Source organism: Cydia strobilella, chromosome 3, assembly GCF_947568885.1.
Source record: "Cydia strobilella chromosome 3, ilCydStro3.1, whole genome shotgun sequence".
NCBI classification, from domain to species: Eukaryota; Metazoa; Arthropoda; class Insecta; order Lepidoptera; family Tortricidae; genus Cydia; species Cydia strobilella.
This window is the reverse complement of record NC_086043.1, coordinates 19,906,335-19,932,805: the sequence shown is the minus strand read 5'-3', so window position 1 is coordinate 19,932,805 and position 26,471 is coordinate 19,906,335. Positions and strand designations below refer to the sequence as shown.

Sequence of the window (26,471 nt, the reverse complement as noted above, 5' to 3'; positions counted from 1 at the left end):
GCAACCTGAAAGCATTTTCAGATTTATTAAAAAAATGTGATATATTTAACTGTGTATGGGGCATTGGATTTATTTTCAGTACAGTTTTTAATTATTTTACACTATCTACATCTGTTGTGGATTGTACAGTCATCGGTATTATCCGAAGTTGTTGAAGTTACTATGCGTAGTTGTATATTAGCAAAGAGGATATAATAAGATAAAGCGGTACTGTCATAGTAAACTTTGTAACCACTGTAAATTCACTGCCATCTAGCGACATACTTTAAATCTAAAAATGAAGATTTATAAAAATACGTTAAAATGTATTTAAATATGGATAAATGATTTTTTTATTTGCATTAATTATTATTATATGATTTTGACCCATGTTCTTTCACTAATATGCGTTAAAATTATAAATAAGAAACGAAACCGTCAACGCCCTCTATACGAGAGTAGGCTAAAACTAGTGGCGCCATCTGATCAAGAATCAAATTTTCGTGATTTTCGAGGCACGTTTTTTCCTTAGACTGTATCCATCTATTACGGAGTTCTATCTTTGATATTAGTGATGTATTGTAGTAGCTAAATGGGGATAAACGATTTTGTACCCTGCGACCACGTTTACTATATAAATCAGCGGGTTATAAACTGTTATTGCTTATTTTGACAGCTGATGCATAACCCAGCTCATGGCGGAGCGATACCGATATGATTTAATACACGGCGTTTAATTGACTTGGTTTTGCAATTGGTTGCTATATCGGGAATTTACCGATATTTGATGAGGAGAAAGTATATATAGGTACATCAATAGTAAATTTATTTGCCACCTTTTCTTGGTTCTACTGAACCGATTCTGATGAACTTTGGCATGTGGAAAGCTCATGCCCTGGAAGCCTATGAAAAAGTAACAAAACAGATGCCATCTTTCTCAAAATCAGTCCTTATTTCTTAGAATATCCAGGATGTCAGGAAACTTTGAAATTACACCTGGCTTTTTCACATACAAATAAACTGGAAATCGACACCCCTCGCTCGAAAACAATTTACGACAAAACGGAAGCGGTATTCGAACTTCAAGAATCTGTTATAGATTTGTTAATATTCGCAGCGTATCTCGCTCATGACAATACATAAATACACACCCTGAAACTTAAGTGTAAGGCCTGAGAGGACGCTGGAAGCGGAGCATTCGGCGGGGCGTGCAGCGTGGCGTCGGGCTCACAAGTGATTTGAGCAGCGTGCACTAAGGCCTTCTATACTAAGGTTTATACGTTTTCATTTGTTCAACATGCACGCCGCACGCCCCGCTCCGCTACACGCCCAACTCGAGCGTCCACTCAGGCCTTACACTAAGAGAGACCCGGGCACTAGCGTCTTTTGAGCGTCGGCGCTATGGCAAAAGTTGTCGCTGCGCAGTTGCGCGAACATTGCATCGAGTCGATCTAAATCTATTTCAAAAACAGAGCAAACAGGTTTTGAGAGGATCGGTAACGTGGATATCACACGTATAATATCCCGAAAGGAACGGAATTCACAAGACAATTATATGGCATTATTTTATTTACCTTCTAAATCTTGAAGACTGTTAATTATGAGCGAGATGCACAGACGGGTGATGTCAAAAGTAGATCAAATTGACTTCAATTTATAAGTTCGAATAGGGCTCGAGGATAAATTGAAACTGGGGTAGTAGTTAGTGGGAGTTTAGTACGTTTTAAAATGTCCGCATTTGTTCGTTAGGAGTTATTAGTAGCTCGTTTATCTCCTTAGCGAACTGACTGTTGGAAGTTGGTTAAATGGAAATGGGACCAGGAGGTCGATTCTAAGTAATTTGGCAATTTGTTATAGTAAGCGCTGTCGGCCGAGCGGTAAGAGCGTTCGACTTGCAATCCGGAGGTCGCGGGTTCAAACCCCCGCTCCTACCAATGAGTTTTTCGGAACTTATGTACGAAATATCATCTGATATTTACCAGTCGCTTTTCGGTGACGGAAACCGGACTAATCTCAATAAGGCCTAGTTTACCCTCTGGGCTGGGAGGTCAGATGGCAGTCGCTTACGTAAAAACTAGTGTCCATGCCAATTCCTGGGATCAGTTGCCAACTGGACCCCAGGCTTCCATAAGCCGTGGCAAAATGCCGGATGATGATGTTGATGGCTTTGAACTGGTTTTGATACGAAATTGACGATCATCTTAGTGATTGGCGGGCATCTCACGCACGACTTTCAATTAATATCCCATGCGCGTTCCCAATCAGCGTAAACGATCTTCAAGTGAAATTACTTGTTCATTTATTTATATAAAAGTGAACTATTCACTGTGAACTGACTCCTATGTGGCCTTAAAGCGTTATTTAGCCTGAAACTGGATTCAAATTCTCGTTAGTAACTAAACTTTTTTTAATGTTGTTAAAAAGATAGGTTCATTAAACTCAACTTGTCGACCATTTCTTAAAACATTATGGGGAACATACCTGTAACAAAATAACTTTTATTAATTTGACAGCACTAAAAGATTGTATATAAAAGGTGAGACAAAGAGTATATCAACAGGTTTTTGGGCAAGAGCACTGTTGGCTTGGAAAGATCATAGCGCACATTAACCTATCTAAGCACACATCTAGATTAAAGTCACCAGTATTTCTTCATTTAGTTTTTTTTTCTGAATGAATGAATGACGAACGAATGAATGAAATTATTTAATCCAGAAAATATTTCCATATAAGGTTAAAATATTTACTTGAAACGAATTACATAATAATATATGATTAAATTAAATTAAGACGTACACAAACACAAAAATTTATAATATCTTTAAATTCTGAATACTCGTTACATTTAACTACCTACAGCATAACCCTGGTACTTTTAATTCCTACACTCCTTTTTTACTTATTAGCTACTTAGGTTATGCTCCTTAAACTTAGCATAATCGTTACAAACTCCAAACAAAATCCGAATATTATAAGGAAAGTCCCAGTCTCAGAACGATGTCAATTTACTGGAAGCAATTTCATGGCAAACTACCGAAGGGAAATGGAAAGAAAACGGTTTTTAAATTTAAAGAAAATACCGGCTTGGCGTTCTTAAGACTCGCAATCAAAGTTGGATGTCTAAGAAGATGAGATTTTTTAAAGGATAAGAGTAGAATTATATGTAAGCTTAAACACTTAACCTCATCGTAAGTCCCCGTGTACTTCTACAAGTACAAATTAAATTCGAGTTTTAAACTCATATATAAATATAAGAAAGATCCAAATTCAAAAGCGCAAAAATTGCCCTGGGTCTTACGAGGTTAAGTATTTGATTATTTTAAAACGGGTCACTCACGTATTATTAAGTCGAATACCTCGACATGTTTCGGTCCAATTTACGAGGTCCGTCTTCACGGAGCCACAACACGTCTTCACGTCTTAAGTATTTCTCAAAATGCTTATTGAGTAATTCAAAAAATAACTGAATTTTAGTATTATTAAAGAAATACATGTTGTTTAAGAAACCGACCTGTGGGCCACTGTAACACATGTTCGCGCAAGTTCCAATTTTTGTGTATGTAGTAACATAATATTTTTCATTGCTCATGTTCTGAAAGTGGGTCATTGTTGTTCAAAAAAACGGACAAGTGCGAGTCGGACTCGCCCACCGAGGGTTCTGTACTTTTTAGCATTTGTTTTTTTTTTTCTGCAAATTTCCTAGGTCTCGGACTAATGGCGCTCGAAAGAAATGGGTGCCTTTCAACCCTTGGTTAACAATCTACTATTGTTATGCAAACAGTGTAGAGAGGAAATCTTGCACGTACCAACCTATACACAAGGGTAATGAATGTTTGTATGGAAATTTCCAGACAATATTATGTGTTTTTATTGCTCTTAAGGTAGAATTAGAATTCCCCGACGTGTCAGTATACACTTGGTTGATGTTGCATATTTGAAGTTTTTATGTGAATACTTATTTTTTATTAGCTCGTATATGTGTCCCACTGGTCGGTAAAGGCCTTCCTTTGCTTTTCCGTCCATTGCTGTGCTGAGCAAGATTTAGACAAATTGTATTGAGTTCTGAACGTCCTACCCTTGGGCCAAAACCCTTCTTCGATAAAGGCTGTTAGATGATAGTCCTTCCTAGTTTTCCAGCCCGCGATTTTTCTTCCAAAATTACCTTTTTGTTCGTCTAAAACTATTAGTTCTGACGAACGAAAAACACACAGATATTTCCGAGTAAGATATAAGTGCATTCTCTAAATAATCATTGTATTAATTAACTTAATAAATAAAACTTTAAGTTCGACGTCTTGCTTTCGGTCTAAAAATGGAAACGAGAACGTTCAACATACAATTTTGCTACTATTTCTTTGTTCTGTTTTAGAATATATTTTATGCTATTCGTTCACTTTGTAAATAATGTATTAATGTTTGTTTGTATTTCTCTATGTAAGTGAATTGTAATATTCTTTTGTAGAAATATATTCTTAAACCATAAACCATTACCACCGTATGCTGCGTAGGTACCTAGCCTTAAAAGTTACGGCCCTTTCTCGGCCCAACTTTTTACTAAACTTGAAACAATAGTGCACCAGCGTGCGCCCGGAATTGTTTTCAATATTCTTAAATTGCATATGACCTTGTTATTTTCACAAACTCTTATCTCAATCACCAACATAATGCTACAATCGACTTTTCTGCGTTTAGTCAAGGTTTATATTTGAGCGATTCGGAAGCTTGTGAAATGTGTGTGGGGAGGTTAGTCTGGCCTTTACCGGGATGCTCTGCAAATGGATTCTGATTTCATAGCCTTGTGCGATATGATAAAAGTTTCCGTTTCCATGTCGATATAGGAGGCGGAATGCTGGATGCTATTACGGATTTTGAAATATGATCCAAATTTATACGGTTAGTTTGGCAATACTATCTATCAATAAGGGAAGCTTATCTTACTCCGGCCATTAAGGTATTGAATTGACCAGTTTGATTATAATTATCACTCTCATGACGATAGCCTAAACGTCATGCCTCTGTTTCACCACACCACGCTGACAATTGTCACATGACAATGACAACACCGTACCTGGTCCAACAAATAGTCGTTACTACCTAGCCCTACGTTCAGCCCCAAGAGTTTCCAGAAAATACGCCATATGTTCTAGAACTACATTAGGATTTAATTTTTAACAAGCAGAAACGTCTGCGATCGATGCTATTAAGCTTAGAATAAATTTAAAAGTGGAAAAATTACTGCCTTGGGTGAGACTTGAACTCCAGAGGCCGTGAGTTCAAGTCTCACCCAAGGCAGTAATTTTTCCACTTTTAAATTTATTCTAAGCTTTACATTAGGATTTTTTAAGCCCTTTCTTGTCAATCGTGTGAATAGAAATATTCTAACGTCTTTCTTTTGCCCTCTAATAAACGAATATATTACACCTTAATTGCATACAAAGAACGTCAATTACACGCGCAGTAAAGAATGATTTCATTATCTCGTTACCAATTTCGGGCGAAGGAGCGCTGTATTTCAGTTAATTTTCAGACGACGCGTTATAATGTACACAATAAAATTGTGTCTTGAGCTGAAAGAGGTAGCGAGTTTCTACTATACACGGTGTCACATTCACAATGGTACCTACAAACGAAACCAATGACAGAGGACCATTAGAGCTACCGATTTTACTCATGTAAAGCCTGGCCAGAAATATATGATCACGCGCCATGTTGAGGAATTTCACTGAAAATAATTTTTTCATACTATACTGAACTGTCACCCTATACATGAGAATAAACAGCGCCCTTTATGTTCGGCGAAAATTGAAGGTTTCGAAGAAATCATTAAATTTTGTCTGCCTACGTTAAAATTTAATATTTATTATTTTTTTTATATCCAACTAGCGACCCGCCCCGGCTTCGCACGGATGCAATGCTGATGTATTATACATATAAACTTTCCTCTTGAACCAGTCTATCTATTAAAAAAAAAAACACATTAAAATCCGTTGAGTTGTTTTAAAGATCTAAGCATACATAGGGACAGACATCCATCCAAACAACAGGAAGGTACTTTGTTTTATACTATGTAGTGATCGTGAGTAAGTTCGATGTTAACAAATCTGAGGCAGTAAAATAGCCGGTGTTACAGTCATTGGGAAAACTGATGTTATTATAGAAATATAATGCAGATTTGTATCAGATTCTACTCTTGTTGTTCTTCGGTATTCTGAAGAATAAGTTCTGATCACTTCCCTCTAATTATGACATTTGCTTAGGTAAATGACAATAGACGAACTTTGCACACACACACACACACACACACACACACACACACACACACACACACACTGCTATGGCGCGGCGGTTCGAACAGTTCGAAGTGGATCTTGGCCTCCGACACCCAAGACCATCATACTCCTCTGTCCAAAGCCGTTTATGTCCAATCGACGGCGCCGAGTTCGCTAAGATATTAAGACGAACTTTGCAACTTTGGAAATTTCGCCGTAGACTCTTTGTCTGTTAATTCACGTATTGGCTCGAGTTGGTATCCCGGAGTTGTAAGCTGTAGGCTCACGATTTTTTAATACTATTTATCGCTTACGAAAAACCGCGTGAAGCACTGAATTGTGAGCTCTTATTTGTAAATTTTGAGAAGTTTACTGTGCTAAAGTTTATCGCTTATAACTTATAACTTGCGCACCCGCAAAGAGAAGCACCGTTGCGTCGCGCCCAGCTGTGTCGCCGACAGAAACTGCGACATTTCGCGCTATTACCTCACTATTATGAAATTTAAACGCTTTTGCTGCGTCGAGGTCGAAATTGGTCGAAATCATTTAGCTGTTTTAAAAAGGATTTTGCAGGAAAAAGCGCTGGGGCATTCCAGAAAAGTGCCGAATACGTAACGCAATTTTTTAACACTTCCGATAAAGCTAAGATAAAGGCGATATTTGGCATGATAGCGTTTGATAACTTAGCTTTAAATTCAACGGTAACATAATACAGATTTCTGAAGATTATTTAGGTTGCTGCTTAAAAACAATTACAACTATAGTAAAAAAATATATTATGAGGCACTGACTAATTGATATTATACAGAAATGCACTTAATATTAACTGGGCCAAAGTTCTTAAAATATTTGATACGTTTTTAAGGGGTCAACGATTTTTTCTTTTATATTTTGTCTGTTTAGTCTAAATTCAAACCTCGACCTAGTTCCTTGATTTGTTACTATTGCACTCAATTATAAAATTGTAGTAAATTCGTTGTTTTATTCTTATTACTTTTCATATCGCCATATTTAAACAAAAATACTAATTTCTGACTTGTTGACTCAGAGTCACTCCAGTCATGAGCAAAAAAATGTACAAACCAAAAAAAGAGAATCTTAGGCAGTAAAATATGATACAATATACATACAAAGGCATCAATTAATATAAACAAGAACCAGCACTAATTGTACGCTGTGGTTCAGAAATTATACCTCGGTGACAAATATATTGTTGCTACGAGCGGAATATTAAGCGGGACTACACACTGTTAATACGAAACTTTTTTCCATTTTTTTTAGTTCAGGGCACAAAGGCTAGAATTATTATAAACAAGAACGAACACTACGTAGTATTGTACGCTGTAGTTTAGAAATTATACCTAACGGTGACAGATATGTTGTTGCTACGAGCGGAATATTAACCGGGACTACACACTGTTATACGGAATGTGTTTGTGGTAAATAATGTAAATTTCATAATTTATAAAAATAATATTAACTGTGGGCCTGTGGCCGTAATGTCACTAATCAGCTTAGCCAAGAAGCGAACCTGCTTTAGTTAACCTACTATATACCAACCCCATACAAAAAAAGATTTACCGCTGTCATTTTACGGACCGCAAGTATGGCAAAAAATAAATTGTATAATGGTATTTTTTTACTGTAACTATCATGATTATACAAATACAAATAGTTTATTTTGGTTTAACATTATAATACACTTTACATAAAAGGCTGGAGTCTCCCATTAAGTATAACAATACTTATATATTTTTTTATATCCTATTTTGTGTCCCAGTGGGTGGGCACGGGCCTCCCCAATCTTCCCCCACTCATGATTCAAGTATCCAAACCTCTTTCTTGATTCAAGTATAGGAACTAAAATACAACAAACCGGTTATAAGGCAAGAGAGGAATTCATAATTGCTCTGATATCTCTAGTAAACAAAATAGTCCTTCTAGCCGGATATATGAGTAAATCAATGACAAAACTAGTCCTTTTCCCTTAAAATTTTGTTAAAAACAACGTTATACATTTTTAAAGACCAGCATGGTTTCATTTTTATCGCCTGTCACTATGTCTGTCACTTTCGCACTTACATACTTGTTAGAACGTGACAGGCATGGTGACAGGTGATAAAAATGCGACCGCTGCAATGTTCGTGAGTAGCGCACAACGTGTTAAGTCTCCGTTAATTTATTTCTTGACACCCTCGCCGGCTTCCAACGTTCTAACATTAAACTGAGTGTGTTTATTCTACATGTATTTAGGAAATATGTAAAATTTTATGCCCATACCTCTGTGATTACTAGCTAATGTCTATATTAAAAACTTAATAAGAGGGTCGTATATTCAAATAAATACATCTTATTTACAAACTGGTCCTTCGAGCCGGATAAAAGCGAGAGAAAAGCGACATTTTTTGCATATGTTTTAAGATTAGATCGTGTCGTGAGTATTATGCGACATGTTATTGTTAAGTCTTCGTTAATTTATTTCTTGACACCGGCTCCTCATGCTGTCTAGCATTGAGATTGAGCTCGACTGTTATTGAAAATGTATTTAGGAAAACGTAAAAATTTAGAACTCTTATCTTATACCCGTACCTCTGTGGTTACAAGCTAACGTCTATTATATTATCCGTATATTTAAAGAAATGAATATTTGACATAGTAAAACTACCTTATTTCCAAAATGGTCCTTCGAGCCGGATACCAGTCACAGTCAATAGGTACCAAAAAGTAATGTCCTTATAATTTTTGCGCCCAGAAGTGACATTTTACACATATTTAAAAATGCAGCGCTGGGCACTGAAACTGGAAGCCTTGTTCAGATTTTTTTTCGTATATGGGTCATTCTACTTTTTAGGGTTCCGTACCCAAAGGGTTAAAACGGGACCCTATTACTAAGACTCCGCTGTCCGTCTGTCTGTCACCAGGCTGTATCTCATGAACCGTGATAGCTAGACAGTTGAAATTTTCACAGATGATGTATTTCTGTTGCCGCTATAACAAATACTAAAAAGTACGGAACCCTCGGTGCGCGAGTCCGACTCGAACTTGACCGGTTTTTTATGACCACTAATCTATTTCCTAAAAAAAGTATGATAGATATTGAATTCCTGTATAAAAATGGAATTTCCAAATTGTACCCGAACCAAATCGAAAACCAGAATTCATATATATTATTATTGATTAATGTTAAAAGATGACACAGTGGTAAATGCCTTATTCTCACACATAACCGGGATGCAGTCAAGTACCACTGAGTTACTGTGATTAAGAATATTTACAGTAGTTATTTATTGAACAAAGCTATCGGGATCGATAGCAAGCCTCTTTCTCCATCACAAAACAGAAAATGAAAGTAATGGCCAAGTATTCTAAAATATGCATTTTACGAAAAAGTGCCAAAAACTTGTGTACAACGAAAAGTAGAATGGCCTATATGACTTTTATTTCAGTTTATTTAAACATATATGTGCACACATTACTGTTCGTGAGTAGTGTACAACGTGTTAAGTCTCCGTTAATTTATTTCTCGACACCGCTCCCCACGTTGTCGAGCATTGCGAGTTGATACCGAGTGTTTATTCAAAATTTATTTATCCATATTTACTCGCATTCTCAACATCAAAAAGAAAGACAAAATAAGACTCAGCACCATAACAAAAAACACAAAACTAATGGATGTATCCTATGTAACAAATAACCTTAAATGGAAATGGTTTGGACACATGCTGAGAGAACCAGGACAGAAATGGTCAAAAATTGTTACAACCTTACCGCAGATGGTAAGATGACATGAGAGCTATCGCTGGACCAATATGGACAAAAAGAGCAACCAACAAAGAGGAATGGAAGGTCTTAAGGGGGGGCCTATGCCGGGAGCACAGAATAAGTAATAGTATCCGGGAGGCAAGTCGACCGAGGCACGATGTCAATAAAAATACCGAATTACATACATGACAATAAACTTTATTATTATGTTTAAATTAATCATTTGTCATTTTTTTTCAAAATGACATGAAATGTAACATTTTAATATGAGGTCAAAATAAATGGCTATTTTATTTAATTAAAATTTATTTTATTTATGCACACATTACTGTTCGTGAGTAGCGTGCAACGTGTTAAGTCTCCGTTAATTTATTTCTCGACACAGCTCCCCACGTTGTCTAGCATTGAGAGTTGACACCGAGTGTTTATTCAAAATTTATTTATCCACATTTACTCGCATTCGCTTAATTAAAATGGGAACGAGTGTGGTTTGTGAAAACGCGATGTTTTTCATTTTAGTGCAAGTTGCATGGAAGAAGTGTGAAACGTTAATGTTATACTTTATCTACGCATAGAAATATTGATGTTTAGAGCACCCACCGCCAACTCAGAGTAGAGAACAGCTTTAGGCAAGCGGTGGTCATCCATTCGAAGGATTTGGGGGATTTGAATGTTTATAATACAGCGTAGATGAAGGATGTAGAATCACGATCACTCAACTGTATATAAGCACTTAGTTAATATTTAATAAATCATCAGTCTAAGTCTACCCGTCAACGGTACCTTTTACTCACCCCACCTCTAACATCTATCCCATAAATCCTATTAATTTTACTTGAACTGAGCATACCCTCTTGTTTGGGACTTGATTGGCCTTTATTACACGTCATTGCTGAACATGCCCTCATCCAGAACAACAGCTTTGGGAGGTTTAAGTCATTGTAATTAGCTAACACCTAGCTTTATCAAAATGCTGCCAGCCACATTGGTAATAGGTGCGATCGAGAGGCACTAAAAGTAATGTATATTTAACACGCATCATATTTGCTAGTAGGTAATACAAATCAATACAATATTTATTCAAGTTCGAAAAACGTTCGTTCAAGTTTTCCTCGATTACCAACGAACGCAACGTGTGCCACGCCGTAGTCCGTAGGGCAGTCTTCCGCTATGTGAAGATAATTTGTAGACTCATGTCTATGTAATGTTTCATTTTAGTCACCTTAGCTAAAGTAGATGATACAAGTTTTTAGAGTAAACATTGCCAAACCGGCGCCGATGTTGTAGAATACGAGCGTATGTATGAGTTGTCTTTTCTTACGTATATACAATGTTTTACTATGCGATGGTGGAAAAATAAATAAATACAATGATTTAAACATTAAAAATGTAACATTTTTAGGAGAGACCTCTCTTGTTTCCCCATATTTCCTTCCCATGTTATGAGCTTAGGAGAAGAGCGATAAGCCCGCCGCCTCTTAACAAATTGACTTTCCTTTTCTGTGCCTGTGTGCACATTTACAAACTTCAAACTTGTCAAATTCTTTTGAAAGAAACAAAAGGGTATATTTGACATGCTAAACCCTTAATCACTATGTAAACGGACCCAATACGCTCTGTCAATAGCCAAGCCTACGTCACCGGGGTTAGAGCGTAAACTATTCGATCAACGGCACAAACGTGCCAATGTAGACCTTAACTCGAAGCGTGTAGCAAGGTTGACATTAGGTCAGGAATATCAGGTATAGAACTAACGTTTACACGTGCACGAATCTAAACTAACTCGTTGTAGCGAGATTGACAATAGTTGAGATCAGGTTTAGAGAGTTTGACTAGGTCTCAACTCGATGTTGTTAAAGGAATATTGGAGGAACATGATGGAAATGGAATTATCTGGTCGAGGTTCTGGAGTGTAAGCTTATATTTAGAAAAAATACCACAATACTAGCGTTTCTATGTATGAACGGCACGTCTGTACACACGTCATGCGTCATAGTGTGAGTAAGTTGCTTAAAAATAGTATTGAGCGGCCGGCAAGCGGCCGTCAATCTGCTGTCGCGGGGCGAGGTAATTCGAGTCGGGGCGGTGCGTGGCCGTTCTGTATGATTATACTATTACTTATTCTGTGAAATTACTTTATTTTTCGTTGACTTTTAATGCTGTACGAGTACATGGCATGATTTTTTCATCTAATGGTGTTATCGAAAGACTGATCAAAATGCTGAGATGATGCCATTTCGCGGCGTGTTTTTTTATGATTGTCGCCTTAAATAGGTAGTCGATTATTTGTAGGGTATTTCTGTAATGGCTACAAATATTGATGTAGTCTCACAAGGTCTTATTTACTTACTACAAATACTTGTTGAAAACGGCGCGGCGGCGCATCCTTTCATGTGGAAACTCAAACAAACTTGTTTTTTATAATTGGTTAGTTAGGAATAATTCGAGCATCCATATCAATATTAGAGTACTTTAAACTTTAACTCCTGTGTATAAGCATCTCTCGATGTGGAATTTTAACATTGGCAACTAGTACTATCCAATAACAGAGAAGCCAGAAAATACAGTGCTTCCTTTAGCTCGCTCCCAAAAATGCAATTCCGACTGTCACGTCAAAGGAAAGTGTATCAGACAAGTCCGAACAGTTGTCCCGGAGCAATTACTGGGGCTATCGATCCGGCCGAAACCGGTCGTAACCGGTAAAATCCAATCAGCCCCCGTTAGCCTCTGCTTTATGCTGTACCCGATTCATAACGCGGTTATCACTGATGCGGCGCACGGCGCTCCGATGTGAGCGAGAGTCAAACATCTTGGTCGACATCGATTGGTCACGAATGTCACGCTCACGATGCATGCATGCGAAATAAAGTGAAAATCGTGCGTGAGTTGCGCGAGTTGCGCGCCAATCACCAAAATGATTGTCAAGGTTGTATCAAAACCAGTTCAGTAGTGACAAATATTAATTTTAAATTGACGTCAAGGGTGTTTTTTCTGCTGTCAGCCATCCGGTGCTCCATTACGACACCCTGTGCTATAATAAGCACATTATGTAACTACGTTGAAAATTCAAACGGCCATATGAACTGTAAAACGTTGTACGACAGACGTGCGAATAGGTAATTCGCAATTGTCGATGTGTGTCGAGTTAACTCGTTGCGAATTTCCTATTTTTCGCATTTGTATCGTAAATAACTGTTGGGGTTAGTCCCACAGAAAATAAGTAATGCTAAGTAAACCCGTATAAGTAATGCTGTGCTGGAGAGGCTTTCGGATCTGCTTTCAAAGTGAATACCGCCTAAAGCGATACTCGACGAGTTCTAGTGTAATTTGACCCCTGAACTTATAAGAAATATGCGTAAAGAAAGGTCAGATGTTTTCGGTCACGCTGAACTGCAAGCGTTCCTATACGTGAAACATGGGTTTATTTTGGTAAATTCGACATACCAACTCAAATGAAGTGAGATCTAACGAGCCGTTAGGGATGACTCATCGTCCGTTAAAATCCAAACCGAATACGAAATACGAAACAGTGCGTATCAAAGCAATTTACATACACGGAACTATACTTACTTATCACAAATTACGTGGCTCAGTAAATCGTATCAGTAGATAGGTGCCAATAGAACTAGAATACCAACGACTTGCCTAATTTCCAGACAGTTAAGCTCATGTAGGAAAGGAAAGATAAGCTAGTTCCAACTTGCCTACGAAAATTTGAGACGCGCGGCCATCATCAAAACCGGCCAAGTGCGAGTCGGAATCGCGCACGAAGGGTTCCGTACCATTACGCAAAAAACGGCAAAAAATCACGTTAGTTGTATGGGAGCCCCCCTTAAATATTCATTGTATTCTGTTTTTAGTATTTGTTGTTATAGCAGCAATAGAATTACACCATCTGTAAAAATTTCAACTGTCTAGCTATCACGGTTCATGAGATACAGCCTGGTGACAGACGGACAGCGGAGTCTTAGTAATAGGGTCCCGTTTTTACCCTTTGGGTACGGAACCCTAAAAATCACTTGCGTTTCTATGTGTGAACCGCACGTCTGCACACGCGGCATGCGTCATTGTGTGAGTAAGTTGCTTGAAAACAGTACTGCTAAGCGGTCGGCAAAAGGTCGTCAATCTGCTGTCGCGGGGCGAGGTAATTCGAATCGGGGAGAGGCGGTTCGTGGCCGTTCTGTATGATAATACTATTACTTATTACGTGCCAATGGTATCTACGTATACGTACGTCCCGATAAACTTTTATTTTTAAAACGCAGGCACAGATTCCGGCCAGTAATATTTATTCTTATTGTCCAGTGCTTCATTTTTAGTTGTTCAAAGGCTGCGAATAATCAGAATGCACGAATTTGTCATATCCGTGAAAGTTTGCGAAATGTATGTGCATGTTTAGTGCGCGCAATTAACAACTTTCTATGAATTTCTATTTATTCGTTAGAGAGCTTAATATTTGAAAATGAATTTAACGTAACTATTTTCTAGAGGCCGGGAAGCGAAGGGTTGCAGGCCAAGTAGTCAAGCAGTTTCTCGTCAAGATTTGTATAGTGCTTTTCTCAAACTTACGATGAAATAATAATAAAAATAAGATGATGATGATTCTTTCAAGCCTTAATGTGATAGGTTATTCAGTACGTGGGGTATTAACGGGAACAAAAAATTGATTATTTTTGCGCTACGACGCACGGTTTAGGAGATACAGCAAATTTTTTTTTTAGATTAGAACATTTCATTGCAAGTTTGAGAAAATATATATTACTATATTATATATATCGTATATATGTTATTATATATATCGTTGTCTGAGTATCCATAACACAAGCCTCCTTGGGCTTAACGTGGGACTTAGTCAATCTGTGTAAGAATGTCCTATATTTATTTATTTATTTTGTTCTCATCCTCATAAAGCCGTAAAGAATCTGATTTGGCTATGATGTGAATATACGCCATTTTGTTAGATATGTGATGGATAGCATGCGAAAAGGTTGCGGTCCATCGGAAGTATTTATCGGTCCTTTAGTCCTTTGTGCAACCTGAGACCACACATGTTCACAGAACAGTTTATGTTTGTGTCTATTATATGTTGACCTCTAAGTTAATAAGAACAATACACAACCTATGGATTATTTGATGAATTTGATCTGAAAAAACACAGTTTTAACAGACCTGACGCGAAACACTTATTTCATATATTCTCATTACGACGCTAGGAGAGCTTTAACACCTCCAAATCTTAGTATTTTCTGTGACATTGGGGACCCTTTACATCTCTAAATTTGATAAGAATTAATTTCTTATTCGTATTCTAATGTATTATTAATTAATTAGGGTTATATTGTTGTTTACTCAGGTATTGGCTGATGCATTTATAAATGTTGTTATGTATTTTTCATGACGCTGTTACTGTTGTAGTTGTAATTTTTTGAATTTTGGAGTAACGACAAGCGGCAAAGAGTTGGGAGTTTATTGTGAATAGCTCCTGACCATCAAAAGAGCTTTGTGCGGAGGTTCCATTTATCTATCGTCTAGGGACTACCTGTTTACATTAAGTACTTCCCTTTGGTTCCATTACTGAAGCATTGTCCCAATAATGTGGACGGCTTCTAATGGGTTCGTAGTTAGGGGAAGGTAGGCACCATTCGGACGCTTTTTAGATTTTGATTTATCAAAAATTGGTTTTGAAAGTTAGATTGCTCAATTTGTTATTATAACATGCTGCGTACATTCCGATCTCTACTCTAAAAGTTAGAAGTCGGTAACTTTTATAATAAATGAATGAATTAGATGCTAAATATATACACAAATTAGATGCTAAAACAGGATGCCCCATCCCCACTCAGCATAATGCCATGGCAAGCCATGACACTGATTTTCAGTACCTGACTTAATTACTGAGTATTTTGTATAACACAATAGTACTAATATAACTTATAGGTATACTCGTAATTATGTGGAAACGAGTAGAATGTAAAACACGAACTTACTTCATATAACTTTTTAAGAAGATTAGAATTAAATAGAAGAATAAAAAACAAAACGGTGTCTAAAGGACAGCCTTGAAATACAGTTTTAGTTTAATCAGGAAACTATCGCAAAAACTACCTCTGAAACCTAGTTTGTGTGAGATATTTCTAATATAAAATTTTATAAAATTCTTCTTTTTCTATAGCGATCGATTTAGTTTCCTACAAATTCCATTATGCTTAGAAATAAAGGAAAAATGGATATGACAAGTTTCCATGCTCGTAAAAATGTTACAAGAAAAATCTTGCTCAAAACATGTCATAACATAACGCGCATGTTTTTCCCGTCCGCATAGCAACTCGATTTTAGATAAACACAATTTATTCCCTTGACACGAGCTAATAAGGCACTTTAGCCAGAGAGATTACGTCAATTTACTATGTAAAAGTGACGAGACCAATTTGCGAGAGATGTATCTCGAGGCGGGAGGAAAATAACTCATTTTCGCACGAGTGAGACAAAAGGCGGCGTGCATTTTATTGCATGCGAGAATACGTTTAGTTAAGGAAACCGCTTTAACGCGAGTCTTTTATGTATGCATTTTATACAGATGGCCCAAAAATACGTTGTTCAGAGTACTTCAATGATCATAATAAAAAGCCAAGATTTTGCAAAAGACATGTCCTTAGACCTTTACACGATCTAAACAAATAGCTATTACGCTGTTATAAAGAAATATATATTAAGTATATTTTACAGAAAACACAGAAATGTAAATACATAAAACATACGCAAAACCTTAAATAATATTGTTATAATTTTAACTTCAGGAAAAAAAAAACAAAACATACGCGATAGTAAAATCAAACCTTTGTATTTAATTGATACCAGAACACAGTGTACAAAAAATATATTTAAATAAAAAAACGGTTGAAACCCCTTTGGCGGGCAATAATCTTCGAATTGAGTACCTATTTACGATTAGTTCTTCAAAAAAAATAACCTGTAAAATAATTTAGCTACAAAAAAAAATGTTTCCGCCCGGGATCGAACCGGGGGCCTTCTGCGTGTTAGGCAGATGTGATAACCGCTACACCACGGAAACTTGGTACTCATGGACGAAATTAACCACCACTATCATTACTCTTATTTATTACTTGATTAGAGTAATGAGGACCATAAATAATTCAAAAGATATATACAGGACGTAGGTACACGGCCAATAAGTAAGATAAATTAATACATTGATATCTAGAAACACCTCTTAGTGATAATGAAGCCTTTGATCTCTAGTTGAGTAATTATAGTACTTGTACAGTCAGCGCCAAAATGTTATAAAGTTTTTTTTGACATTCATGTCATGTAATGACTTCGGTTTGAATGCCAAATACTTGGTTCTTTAATTTTAGCCCTTAATGACGTAAATCGGAGGACTGCCTGTTAAGTGCTTATAATAGGATAGTCACCTGTAATAAATCTTACACAACGAAGCGCAAAACTGTCTGTAATTTTTTTATTTCTTAAACAAAGACAACAATGATCTTATTTTTGTTAGTATATTTTTCAAAATAATGTTAGTATTTAAAAGTTAATGGTCATTTCGAATATATAAGTATTTAACTCATCTGCTCGTTTGTTATCACAATAAAAAATAGAAGTTAATTTAAGAAAATTCAAAAACCGGACGTTATGCCAAAAAATCCATTTTATGCCAAAAATGCCTTACATCATTTTGGAGCTGATACTCTTCAAACTGCTGGATCGATTTCTATCAAACATAGCTAAGAACAACCGCAAGGAAACTCGGTTCACGTAAAAACGACCCGTATCGAAATCGGTCCATCCGTTAGTTACGATGCCACAGACAGATAGACAGACAGACATTTTCATCAAACATACCACCCTTCTTTTTGCATTGGGGGTCAAAAAGAGCCATAACAGCCTGTCAAATACACAAACAAAAAACAACAAATAACAAATATTGACAAAAATAAATACTTCGCGCTTCGCTGTGCAACATAATTAATTACTGAATTATTAAATTCATTTTTCTGTAAAGTGACACACTCGATTTTTTTAAGGTAAGTAATTTTAATGTTATTTCTACTCAAAATCATGAGCTGATCCAACCTCCTAGGAGAAAAAAAAATGTCCCAAAGTTGTCATACATTTTAAGTACTCTCCATTCCGTTACCGCCGTACAAAGTGTTTGAAAAATGGTAACGGAATGGAAAAATAAAACTTGGGACGCATTTTTTTCTCCTAGTAGGATCGAAAGAGTTCGTGATTCTCAGTAGGAAAACATTAAAATTACGTACCTTAGAAAAAATGTCGAGTGTATCTCTTTACAAAAAAAAGCACACCTAGTCAAAGTAAATTCTGAAATTTATACACCAAGTACATATACCTAGGTACCGCATATAAATGTATATTCAACAACTACCCCCGTAAGTACAACTATAGGGTTGGCACAAGCAAGATTACTTTACAGTTTACAGTTTACGCGTTTAAGTTAGTAGTTAATTGTTGCGAACTTCCTAATCCTCAGTTTATTGTGAGCTCAAACTTCAGGCTTGCCTATACCTGATCATTAACTCCTCCAGGGTTGCCACAATCGCAACAACAGTTACTAACAACATAATAATAATATTATGCCACACAAAAATTATAAGCGCGAGTAACAGTACGGTGCATTGGGATAACTTCGAAAGCGGGTTAATTTTGAAAATTGCTAATTTCTACTAAACTGTCTTCCACTGTAGCAACAGTAAGCAAGATGTCATGATAAGCGTTGCAGTAGCGTGAGTGTTGCCAAAGTATGAAGTGCTTCTGGTTTAGTAGATATTATCCGTTTTCGTAATAATATAGTAGCCAGGAGCCCAAGGTTTTGAACTGGTTTTGATTCGACCTTACTACTTACTTACTCCGTTGGCTCAGCGACCCAAAATGAGACTTGGCCTCCGACACAAGACACAACACAAGACAGCGCCACTTTTCTCGATCCTGTGCGACCTCTCGCCAATTGGTGACTCGGTTCGAGCAGATCCGCCTCGCCTCCACCATGTCGCGCCAGCGATACCTGGGCTTGGATATGACCTTGATTAACTAAAACTAGTGTTTCCAAACAGCCGTTGCTAGGGGATGCGCAAGATAAGTTGCGCACGAAACATAACGTGCGTAGCCTGTAACGTGTGACATTTTATGTATATGAAAATCGATTCTTAAGGAGTAAACTCCAAAAATCTCAGATCTAGCCCATACTATTCCATCGGTTGGCAACCCTGCAGGTAACTGTCTTGAAACTTGTGCAGGTACAGTTGACGCCATTAACGGAATCGCTTTGAGATACAAAACAGTTTCGGGCAACATGCAATATTGACCTAGACGGGTAAGTTTGGTGTGAAATCGTTATTTAAATAGGTTATAGTGGTTAAGAATTTAGGCTTGAGCCATTGTTTAAATATCATATTAAATAAGAAAGCTTTTTACAGCCAGGTAAACGTAAAATAAATAGGGTGAAGAGTACCAAAAAGATAACTGAGGGCCTATCGGGAAAAACTTAATTTCGTTATCTACCACTCTATCCTTTGAATATTGAAGAGATCATCGTCATCGCCATTTTATACAGTAATTTGTGCTAATGGGGTTGGGCTGCTTGTATAGTCCATACTCTAGAATCTAAATATTACTTGCTAACCCTGAGGTTAATAAAACTACCCTATCAATTATTTGGGATATTAATTTGTTTGTAACAAATAATTACCTAATACAGGATTGACATTTTTTTTACGAATTAGTTACTTACTTACACGTTGTTTACAAAATGTCATTAAAAATTAAAACAACAATCAAATAACTGAAATAAAATATAATATCTGCAAAATAATCATCTTTGGTTTTGATATATAAACGCAAAGCTTGGTTAAAAGTATCAACAATATGCACTTTAAAAAAAAACGTCAACGTATTTTTAGGCCACTGTATTTTAACACTGAAATAGTACATTTCGATGCTAGTGCGGAAAGTATGTCATAATTTCCGCACTAAGAATGACATTTCCGCACGTGTATCGAACGACGTTTTTTTAATACAGTTGCGAAAAAATAAGAAACACAAAGGAATATAAACAATATCGGATGTTGCCTTTAAAAAAAATAAACGTGTTATAATGATGAAGAGGTAAGTAATAAAATATTAAATATAGGTATGTATATTTTTCGTATTCTTACAATAACAGTAGGTTTTTTTATGTTAGTTACGACGTTTAAAGGAAACTAATATTAACACTCATCAATAAGTAGTCATGAATTGGAACAAGTATAAATTTAAAAAAAATTAAAAAGTGAAAAGCACTAGTTCGCGAAAACCAACTTTCCGCACGCTAAACAGCTACGTAAAGTAGCACTTTTTGAGCAACTGTATTAAAAAGAGTATTTTTACACTGAAATTTAATAAAATTGAGGTATTTTATACATAAAGTACGGTTTGATAGGTGGTTCATAAACTTATCATACGCAATATTATATTAGCCATGCTTACCTGCCACCCGATATGATTCGCACTATGGTTGTTCCTATTGTAAAAAATAAGACAGGAGACATAGCGAAGCTGGCCAATTATAGGCCAATTTCTCTGGCAACTGTAGTAGCTAAGGTGTTCGACGCGGTGCTTGATGCTGAGTTAGATAGATATATACGAATCAGTGATGCGCAGTTTGGGTTTCGACCTAAACTATCTACTGAGAGCGCGATACTGGGCCTCAAGCACACCGTCGAACCCTATATATGCATGTTTCCTGGATCTATCCAAGGCGTTCGATCTGGTTAATTATGAGCTCTTGTGGGCCAAGTTAGAAAAGGCGGGGGTCCCTATGGATATTGTGCATATACTTAGGAGTTGGTACTTGTGTCAAGTTAATGTTGTCAGATGGGGTAAAGAAGTGTCAGAGGAATACAGGTTGGAGTGCGGAGTGAGACAGGGTGGGAGAACGTCTCCTAAGCTCTTCAACCTGTACATTAATGCTCTCATCGAGGAGCTCAGCAGCATACATGTCGGCTGCCATATTAGCGGAGTATGTATGAATAATATTAGCTATGCTGACGACATGGTGCTGTTGAGTCCCTCGCCGGGAGGACTTGAAATACTGCTGAAGGTGTGTGAGAAGTATGCATGTAAACATGGCCTCAAATATAACGCTCTGAAAAGTGAACTTATGGTTTTTAAGTCTGGGACGAAATGTCCATCTGTTGTACCGCCGTTATATCTAAATGGCACACCCCTTAAACGAGTGACATGTGTCAAATATTTAGGCCACTTAGTCGATGAAAATCTGCGTGACGACGCAGATATAGATAGGGAACGTAGGGCGCTGGCGATAAGAGCGAATATGATAGCACATAGGTTCAGAGGTTGTACAGCTCAGGTCAAAATAACTCTCTTTAGAGCCTATTGTACCTCTCTTTATACCTGCAGCTTGTGGGCTAATTATTCGCAAAGATCGATCAGCGCCCTTCGGGTACAGTTCAACAACGCCTTCAGGGTGCTGTTGCGTCTGCCTCGCTTCTGCAGCGCGTCAGGCATGTTCGCGGACGCGCAGGTAGACGGTTTCTTTGCCACAATAAGAAAGCGCGCCGCCGCGACGCGTCGCAGAGTGCTTGGCAGTAGCAACAGTATCCTGAGTGTGATAGCGGGTAGGCTCGATAGTCGCTATATGCAGCACTGGTCGAGCCTGCATCGTTCCCTAGCTAAGTATGTATTGTAGTTGTAGATATCTAGTAAGTTAAGTAATAATTAATTGTATCTAACATAGTTTTAAGTTCCTGCATGTTCGACTAACCTGTTATGGATTTCTGTGGTCCGAAATAAATGATTTTTATTTTATTTATTTATTTATTGACCTTATTAAAATACTTTGCCGTCCGATTAATTATATTAATTAATATAATTATACTTATTTATTACTTTAATCCGCTCAAGATAGCACATGTGGCGTGATAATAATATTAACAAAACAACTAAAATGTGAATTGTGTTGATATAATTACGGTCATAATGATGTAATCGCATGTGCCACATGTATCATATTTCTTAATCAGCATAAGTGCTACTAGTGAAAGTGTTTACTTATTTATGACCGTAACTATACATGCCATGTGAACCCCTTTTGCCTTGACTGCCGTGTCAGACGTAGGTATATCTGTCTGTTATCTGGAGATAACAGAGATACGTCTAACCAGTGCAAAAATAGTTTAGACACTATTATAAGCTTAACATAATACTTGAACAAAATTTCAAAAAAATGTCTTTAGTTACTCAGATATTCCATATTTTAAGATAAACGTTTTCGATTTTTTTGATTGAGTTATACCAAGTTATACGTATCTCTTTCAACTCAAGTTAAGATCATTATGCGTAACTCCTCGCAGTTTTTTATAGCGGATATCTATTATCTCAAGTTGTCATAGTTTCGCGTAACCACACGCAGTAGTATCTAAGCTAGTAAGGTGATAGGCCCGACTCGCGGCGAGGCGGGCCGAATGGTCGTTTAATAGTAATAAAATTAAAAGTTAGAATGTATTATGTATTTCTGTTGCTGTTATAAAATACTAAAAACAGAATAAGATAAATATTTAAGTGGGGCTCCCATACAACAAACGCGATTTTTTTGCGTAATGGTACGGAACCCTTCGTGCGCGATTTGGCCGGTTTTTTCAGATAGCAGATAAACGTCTGACACGGCAGTTCACTAAACTAGAAGAAAGAATATGATAAGAGCTACGGTTACATAATTTCGCACTGCTCCATTAAGTTTCCGTGGTGTAGCGGTTATCACATCTGCCTAACACGCAGAAGGCCCCCGGTTCGATCCCGGGCGGAAACACTTTTTTGTTTTTTTTTTTTTATATACATTTTTACATTCTATGTATTTCATTTTGTAAAACACATTACAAACATTGTTCATAGGTACTTTTATCTGGGCTGTAAAATTTTCAGTAGGTACTTTTATATGACGCGACTACATAATCTTATCATCTGTAAATGATGTGTTAGAAATATGTAAATGTTACGACCGCATCTTAACAAACAAACTGTTCCTATTTTTGGACTTGAGCGCGAATTTCGCAGCTGTGTCATCCACATAAGATAACAAATATTGCAAAAAATATGAGCTGCTCTAATTTTTTCTTGTTGTGTTGTGTGCAAAGATACATAAATAGTAAAGAATGTCAATTTTATGTTGTCGCGTTCCTCGTCATTTTTTCAGAATTAACGCGGGTTCAGATACATATTATATTTCTCGTGATCTATGAGTATAGTAAAACCACCCGCCTGTATGGGAAAATATAGTATGGTGATGAAAACAGTTGAGTTGTGATGCTCGAATCTTAGCATTTTACAAGTAAATTGCACCTACATATGTATGGTGACGGCTTGCTTTTTGTAAACGCTTCATAAAGCGGTGTGTAGCCGCCGTGCAGGTCAGGATCACGACGACTCAAAAAAAAACCTGCAATTCGTAGTGAACTGATATAATCTTTCAAATATACTGGTTTACGGTCCTTGACAAAACTGATAAGTACGATTTCAACTGTGGTGAGACGAGACGTACAGTTTAGACGGACATTCAGATGTACTCTATAAGTAAATATGCAGTTATACATTAAAAAATGTCTGTTATGTAAATTATTACCAAATACAAATACAATTGATATTCCTAGCTTCATACCGAGCGCATCGTAAAATAACGATCGAGATATTGATCAGACTAAGATTAACCCAGGCATATCACGATATGCCTTATAAAAGAGGCGGCAGATCGCTAGGAGCAAAGATAGATATAACTCCGTAATAGATGGATACAGTCTAAGGAAAAAACGTGCCTCGAAAATCACGAAAATTTGATTCTCGATCAGAGGGCGCCACTAGTTTTGGCCTACTCTCGTATAGAGGGCGTTGACGGTTTCGTTTGTTATTTATAATTTTAAAGCATATCATTGAAAGAACATGGGTCAAAATCATATAAAAAGAATTAATGTAAATAAAAAAATCATTTATCCATATTTAAATACCTTTTAACGTATTTTTATAAATCTTCATTTTTAGTTTTAAAGTATGTCGATAGATGGCAGTGAATTTACAGCAGTTACAAAATTTACTATGACAGTACCACTCTATCTTACAAGCAATGTATTCGTCGTAAGTTTGGTTTGCGGCAAGATGGCGGAAAATCTACGGCATCACACGTGATTTAGCTGATTTCGCATTTTGTTTTGTTCGCAACACGGTGTCTGTAGTATGTGTTGACTGGTCTCTGTTGTATTGTACGCGAAATATCCTAGTTATTTACGAGAACTGTGCCGTGACGTTTCATTACGTAACAACTACGGTTTATCGCACGAAATAAACTTCGTAACGTAATAACGCCGGCGTTGGATTCGTTTAAATACAAATACATTAATTACATTTATTTGTTAGAGTATAATTTTAAATATTTCAGCTTATAAATAAATAAATAAATAATAAATAAATCCGTACCGTCCATTTATAATTTTACGTACACTATATGTAATAATTAAATTCTACAACAATTTGGTCCTATCATACGTATTTGAACGCTTCGTCTAGCAATCAATATATTATTATTTCAGACGACTTTTAGGTATTACTGTGGTAATAAGTTAGGTTTTCGTGTTCGCTCTATTCCTTTACGTACACGACACTTTTTAAACGTGATCCATAAGGTGTTTTAACCCAAAAAGCCATCCTTTTGAACAGTTCAAGTCATAAGAAAATATATGAAATAGCCAATTTTTTACACGATTTCGGGGTTGGTCTAAGTCTAAGGTCGTGGCTAGTAGAAGTACTTTTAGTATTGCCTATAACGACGCTGATTATAGCTAAGAGTTGAAAAAGCCATATGCGTGATGAATCTTAATATCCAATATGAAAAACACCAACTCTAAAACGTTCAGTTGTTACGTTCCTCTGCGCCATTTATCCCTGAAGCAAGCTAGCGTTCCACGAGCGATGTAACATTTTAAACGTGCAAATAGCTGGGTTCGGCTTTAACGAACTTTACGATGTTAAAGTGTTAAAGACTGGCGCTGATTGAATTTATGTTACAACTACACTTCAGGAACAGGAAAACCTTTTAAGGAAACTTAGGAAGGTTAAAACTTAAATTGTATCATGTGTGCAGTAGAATGTTTCTAAATACAAAACTAGTAGTCGAATGACATTAACTAAATCCTATCTGGTCTATCATAAACTAGAATGGTAACAATTATCTATACTAATATTATAAATGCGAAAGTGTGTCTGTCTGTCTGTTACCTCTTCACGCTTAAACCGATATAGTTTAAGATATAGTTTAAGTCCCGAGGAAGGACATGGGATGGTTTTTATGTTGGAAGTCATGCCTAAAGAGTGTGAAAAGGGGGGTGGAAATGAGAAAATTTGTAAATTGGTGTTAGCAATTAAGCATATTATTTTATCCAGGCGCTATACTTACTGGAACTTCTTAACTGCTGTAACTAATTCCACGCAGACTAAGTCGCGGGCAAAAGCTAGTAAAAAATAATGCCGCAAGCCATTCAATTAGTAATAGATAAGACAAAGATTAAAATAAAACGGCATGCCTGACTTATTGAAGTCACATTTAGCGTGGCTTATTTCGAATGCGAAATGCGATGCGACATGTCTTCAGTACCCCTAGTGTAAATTTCATTCGATAGCGTGACGTGATAAACACGTTTGCGTTAAGTGTCATTTTGTACATAACGCAAACGCGAACGCTCTCGAATTAAATTTACATCAGTACCAGTACCATGAGTCACTGACAGTGTCAAAACTGACATATACTCTAACGTTTACGTCATGGAGACTGTATAAAGGAGCCAAATCTCTATGTATGAAAAGTTTCCATCAAAAAACAGTAATTAGGCGGCGCCACCATACACCGAAATACTACCAAAAACAACCTACGTAATTTGGTCGGGTTATTTGTTGCCTTATATGGTTCATGTTATACTCATGTCCCAGAGTCTAACTAGCGCCACCGGAGAGATTAGGAACTATTATTTAAAGCTTAACGCGGTCACTTTTACAACAATTCTGCCATAAGAGATTGCGATCCTTTCTATACCATCCATAGTTTACGTAATTTACTTTCTATACATCTCGCTCGCACTAATATGTCAGTACGAGCGAGATGCATAGAAAGTAAATTACGTAAACGTTAGAGTATATGTCAGTGCCGAACTGATGGTAGCCGTACAGGGGTTCAGGTTTAGGTTAGTTATAACTCACGATAGCTTAAATAGAGAAAACGACGAGTTCGAAATCCTAATAGGTAATTTTGCATTCGATTTGAATACTACGAAAATATCGAAAAAAGTGCAGCAATCGCTTGATAAAACCAAACTGTAGAAACAGTCACATATCGCCTAGCGTTTCGAAGAAAAACAACGCTCAAAGGGAAGTCATATCGCTTTG

The 26,471-nt window shown here is 36.8% G+C and overlaps 1 protein-coding gene and 2 non-coding genes across 3 annotated transcripts in view; 1 reads left to right on the top strand and 2 right to left on the bottom strand.

The window, feature by feature from the left end:
* LOC134756082 (syndecan) overlaps positions 1 to 26,471 on the bottom strand; it is a 524,733-nt gene that overhangs the window by 89,222 nt on the left and 409,040 nt on the right. The window lies entirely within an intron of this gene.
* Positions 17,010 to 17,082, bottom strand: Trnav-aac (transfer RNA valine (anticodon AAC)). Its single transcript has one exon. It is a non-coding gene; the product is annotated as a tRNA-Val (tRNA).
* Positions 22,785 to 22,857, top strand: Trnav-aac (transfer RNA valine (anticodon AAC)). Its single transcript has one exon. It is a non-coding gene; the product is annotated as a tRNA-Val (tRNA).